Here is a 6,333-nt window from a genome sequence, read left to right as displayed (position 1 = left end):
TTTGCTCGTCTCCTTTCAACAGTGTTCATTTTGATATAAATCATTGGATGGAACAACATTGGCCTCACCTAAAGGTTTTGTTGAATTGTTTCAACGTTGGTCTCAGGTTGAGCAACATTTTGATGAACTGTTGCTGCCTCATTCCCTGCTTTCCCAGTAAACCCATGTACATCGTAAATCAATCAATATATAGGAAGGAGCTCATGTTAGAATTGTTTTATTAAGTGGAATCTCTCTGACAATTTTTTGTTTCTTAAACAGAGAGGCCCAGAATGGTATTTTACAGAGCTTCTACGGCGTACAGTACCAGGTTTTTTTGGTTCTATCTAACTCATTCATTTACCTTGTAAAATGGATTGCAAGTGTTCAAAACTTCCCATGCCAACAATCTGGAGTGGAAGGCTGGTACTAAATATCGGAATCTTACACAAAAACAGTAGTTTCTATTTGTTTCTCCAATGATTCTTCCTTTGGTCTTCAAGGGTTGTCGATGCTTTCATTGACATTATTTTTTGATTGAAATAAAAGCTCCATGTTCTTTTATGATCCATCAGTATCTTCAGATGATTTGTCTTTCACAAGCAGATGTGAATCTGCTTGGTTTTATCCTGCTGAGAATGTAATTATAACCAACCAGGGTATGCTTGTGGCAGATGAACATGGACTATAAGATCTGCGTGGCTGTGAGTAATTGTTGATGCCATGCTTGTGGCAGATGAACATGGACTATAAGATCTGCGTGGCTGTGAGGTAATTGTTGATGCCATGTGCCTCGATCATTATAAAATCCCTGCTTACTCTTTTGATTTCTGCAGCACTTGAAGTGAGAAGCAAGGCGGCAAGGGACGACTCGAAGATAGTGGAAGCCCACCTCCTCGGTCGGTTGGTGTTGCTCCCATCATGTGCTGCTTCTACTGCATCTAACTAATATATGTTATCATTCGTTGTTATCGATGTGTTTACTCTGACCTCTTACCAGGATCATCATGTGTTTGCACGTTCATGCGAGCCACTTGGGTGTACCGTTCGAGTGGCAAAGACGTAGGGACGGAGAGAGAATGAGAAAGAAAAAGGGAGGAAGCAACCTCTCTATCACAAAAGCTGTACGGTTTGTTACTAACTTGGCACGTCATGTATTGCATGTTCCCTTTGCTTCTCATCTTATCGAGTCGGTGGTGAGTCCGTTTCAGGTGGCGCTGCTGTGGGGCGAAGATAGGAAGGAAGATGGCAGGAGTGGAGTATGTAGGGTTGTTTCTGTTCACTCACTGAATCTTGACTTGAGGTGGACCATAGATGATGCGATTGAGACAACGGTGTCTGCCTATGGCCATCATCGGCAAGGCCCCAACTCTACTACACATCATGCTGTAGGGAGGCTCTTAACGTTATCGGAAGATAAGTTGCACCAGCTGGGGTGGGTGTTGGTGAGCCAATAGGTTGTCTCCGAGTGTTTATTTGGGAAGTTGAATGGTGTGGTTGTCCACACATTTTATACTCTGTCAATGCTTGCACAATAAGATCCTTTAATAACCACTAAAAAGAAAGAAATGTGTTGGTATTTCTGACCGTCTATTTACTTACGTACATGTTGAAAGACTCATGAACAGATGATGTCTGTTGATTCACACCCTTGGTGGTCAGCATAATATTTCATAAGAAAGCCAATGGAATTTCCTCAATATCCTGAGATCTAATTAGATATTTCATACTGACAGGTGGCAGAGTTCCAGATGCATCGTTTCCTGAAAAAAGAAAGGTATCATTCTTATTGAAATGACAGTCTTATCCCTGAATTAGTCTATAAGATCTATAATCCTCTTATCCCTGAATTAGTCTATGATCTATAATCCTCTTTGCTACCTTGTGCAAGCACTCGTAAGAAATATCAGAAGCCTGACCTCCTCTGGTTTCTTTGCCATCCTCTCACACTCTAATTAGTTTCATATCCAAAGTAAATAAAACTAGGATCATATCGAAAATAAATAAAACTAGGATTGATTTATAAGGATATGATGATGGTACCATTATCAATTTTAGTTTAGGTATTTTGGTTAATGATTTAAGCTAAACAAAATTGATAGATGAGTTAGTCCATCATGCTCTGGTCGTGACATTTGGTATCATAGTCGATCTAATATTTATGCACGGTGAGGGAGCTCGAATAGGGAAGAACTATCTGTGGATGGAGTCAGATGACTCATCACGACGTGAAGCCACAATTAGATTATGCCTCACATGCATCATGCTACATTAGGTTTGGGTTATGATATTTTGCATTAGAGTTGATCTAATATTTGGATATGACGAGGAAGCTCGAGTAGGAAAGAGTTGCTAATTGATGAAGTTAGACTTGTAATGACGTTGAGCCACCACTAGACTAGGATTTGATCTGAACTATGCTGGGTCTTGACGAGAACGTCAAACCCCCCGAGTGAGGGATATTGTAATACCTCAATTAATTCCACATCAGCTTAAGTATTCTGATAAATGATTTAAACTAAACAAATGAGGTTGATACATTAGTTAGTCCATCAAGCCCAAATTCTAACATAAAAATGGATTACTATTATAATAATTTTAAAGAACAAGTTTCTAATTTACTTGATGCAATATAAAATCTAGATACCAGTGGCACTTTCTGATATAATAAGTTAACAGTGCTATAGCTCTTTTTCTTGGTATAACGGAGTTCTAACAGTGGATAAAATCTCAAATTTTAGTTACTCAATTTGCTAAAAATTAAAGAAAACCTGCATAATAACATAATAATAGCACCTGTATCAATGTGATCTATCTGGTTATATCCAAGTCTAAAAAATTAAATTTCACATAGGATGGATCATCGACAACTCTGGATGAATTTTCATCCATATATTTAGTTCCTACCTTGGATCACATTTACAAACATATTTAGAGTCATATAGTTTGAGTTGTGGATATGGATAAGATTGGAACAGTTCTTATTCTGTTAGGATTCATGTTTGAAGATCCTAAACATCTCTTTATTTCAAGAAAAAAAAATCTTAAAGAAGGAAAGAAAGATTGTTATGGGTACTAAACGCCTCTTTATCTAATGTGATAGATAATTCTATGTTAATTTAAGAAAAAAAAGATCCTAAAGAAGATTGTGATCATAACTCTCTTAAAATCGACAAATAATGGGATACTTAATACAGATTAATATTAGTTAGGACTATTGTATTTTAATCATATAGCAAAATAAACCTTCCAATTGGCTTTGTGCCTCAGTGTGGCGAATGTGATTTTGATCGAACGGGTACAAATAAACCTTCCAATTGGTGGACCTTTCCTCAAACTAGAAGCTCTTTCTTCTTCTTCTTCTTCTTCTTCTTCTTCTTCTTCTTGGCTAAATGTGATGGTTTGATCCGATCACATTCACTTTTAGGAGCTTGAACGTCTTTTTCTGCTTATGGAGTTACATATCTCTTGTATAATAAAATACTTGGTTAAATATCATCAAATGGCTAGAAGAGTAAGATTTTTAGGAGCTCAAACATCTCTTGATGTTTCAGCAGTGCTGAACACATCCTCAAATTCCTCAACCCTCACGATCGATCATTTAACATATCAGATTACTTTAATGACAACCAGAGATCCTTGTAGGAGTTGTTAGACATTGTTTATAGTGTTTGTGTAATTGGTCCAAAGATTAGTCCAGGAGAACGGTCTATCATTCTGTCATCAGATTCAGAAGCAACAAAAAAAAAAAAGTTGCTTCTGAAATTTGTGTTTCCTTTTCAATCAATCAATACAAGAGAACAAGTGAGATTATGACATTTCGACAAAATTAACACACAATTGTATCAGCTAAGGATCTCTCCCAACATCTAAATAAAGATAACAAGAAAACCATATTTCTAAAAAGAACAAATGATTCATTAGAAACTTCATATTTTTAGTAAATGGAGATTGAGATGGAGGGCTTGGATTATGAGTGTATGGAAATTTCACTCTTTTTTTAAGTGCTCAAGTGAAGCACAAACTGTTTTCCCTTCTCTTTCCAAGAATGAAAATGAATGGTTGACTTTCAAGCTTTATATAACAGATGTAATAACTTTTAAATAAAAATAATACCTATTAAAGATCATGGAGAGATTTTGTTAATATATTTTTAACTGTTGTATACATCCACAGCTCTCTCTCTCTGGTAATGCTCTAAACTAATTATTTTCAGTTCTAATTATTATATTAAAAATTAGGAAAAAGTTATGCAAGTCAACTGCTTTTAACTTTCTGCAGCTTCTGAGGAAGCTTATCCCAAATGCTTCATCTTATCATATGTATAGTTTCTCTCTCTCTCTCTTTTTTTTTTTTTTTGGTTCTTCTATCCCTCTCTTCTGGACCAAGACATGTAAATGTTATTTTATCTTCTTCCATAACAGGGATCCAATCAACCTCCTGAATTGACTACCACTTCACCAAAACCTGTTTGCCAGCGATCATTCCACTCCAAAATGTTGCTCCGACATCCAGCGAAAAGGCCAGCAGAAGCAACATGCGCTCTCAAGTGTTCCAGCCAGCCAATGTAGTCGGTCTTAGATATCCATCCATCTTAGGATGGCCAGCAAAAAGGCCTTTCACTGCCAAGAAAAAGGCAGGCATATGAGACACATGTCCTAAATGTAGGAGGCATCATATGGGAAACACTCACTCGAGTGCACAAAAAGAAACAGTCGCAAGTGCCATCATCATACTTGCAGTTCTATGTTTCGTAGTTTGTACTGTAGTAAATCTAGTTGTATCAAGGATCAATATCTTCAATCATTATAGTAGTACCCTGTATTATCTATCATTAGCAAATTGCTGGCTTTTGATAGGCTATGCGCTTCACCAATGGTGCTTCCATCGGAATAATAGCTAATTGCTAGCTTAGCTATTATGCGTTATGATAACTCACCTGAAACAAAAACTAAACTGTATCTTGATTTGGTCATTCTGGTTGTTACTCTGATATTTGCTATCATCTTCGAGTCAAAAAAGACAAAACATGTTTGATACTAACTACGTGAAAATCCCAACTTGCTGCTGTTATCTGAATATTGGAGAGAGAAATAACTCTGGCTGTGAACCCGAATCATAAATCCAGAATGCACAGTCTTCTTCACTTGGTGTTTTAGTTGGGTAAAACCATGTTTTAGATTAATGAGAATCTAATTTTGAACTAGAAACTTGTGTGGATGCTGAAAAATTCAGAAACAAAACTGGGAGAAAGTAGAACACGATATTTTCCAATGAATTTTGCGACACTTGTTAATTAATGATTCGAAAGGCCCTGGACAAGTCGAGAACTTCTCCTCCTACTTGATTGAAAGCACCAAGAACATAAACAAAAGAAACAAGATGGAGGATGATTGTTTATGGTCCTTGCTCCTCTGCTTTGTGTGCACGACGTTTTTTAGCTGTCTTCGCCCTCTAATCGAGAGAAGTGAGAATCCCACCATGGAATAAGAAAAAGGGGACAATCTCTGGCGAACATCTGTCTCTTAGCAGGCCATTAAGCTGTATCACCCACCTATGTATGTTGAGCTCCGACACAAAAGAAGAACATGTAGGCGACGAGAGAATTCAATGCTTCAGTTTCGTCTTTCCTCGAACAAACAAAAGGCTTTCCAAAACCTCAAGTCCACTTATGTATGCTAACGGCGATCATACAACGTAGCAGCAGCAGAACATTAAATCCTTTGAATAAACAATAGAAAAAAAAGGGACCAATCTTCTTATTTTCTTTGAAGTAAACATTTTTTTTAGGACTCATTTTTTAATTACTAGTAAAATATTTTTGGATAATTAATACAGTAATATATCCATAACAAAAACCTATATATATATATATATATATATATATATATATATATATATATATATATGTATATACACACACACAAATATGTTGTCCTCATTAATATTCGTTAAAAAAATCCTAATTAATCACTTTATCATGATTAATATTAGTTTACTTAAGTTAGAGAAACACACAAAAGTAGAAAATATAAAAAAAAAAAAATTATCTCGAATGTTTGCGTCTCATAATGAGATTTTGAAGTATGACGAAATAAATTCGAGACTTAATTATGTTTGACTCACAGTAACTAATAGAGATTAACTCTGATGGCATATACATTTTGGATGACTATAATTCGGAGGGATAAATACGAGAATCCCTATTCCTATAGGGATACATATATATATATATATATATATATATATGTATTGTATATTTGCACACGAACTGTTCTCTCAATTTGTTTAACAAATGCTTGCCGTGATTTCCGCAACAATCTACCAAAAACGTTTCCAATCATGACATGATTC

The sequence above is a fragment of the Musa acuminata genome, chromosome BXJ1-10, assembly GCF_036884655.1.
Source record: "Musa acuminata AAA Group cultivar baxijiao chromosome BXJ1-10, Cavendish_Baxijiao_AAA, whole genome shotgun sequence".
NCBI lineage: Eukaryota > Viridiplantae > Streptophyta > Magnoliopsida > Zingiberales > Musaceae > Musa > Musa acuminata.
Note: the sequence above shows the minus strand (reverse complement) of the source record.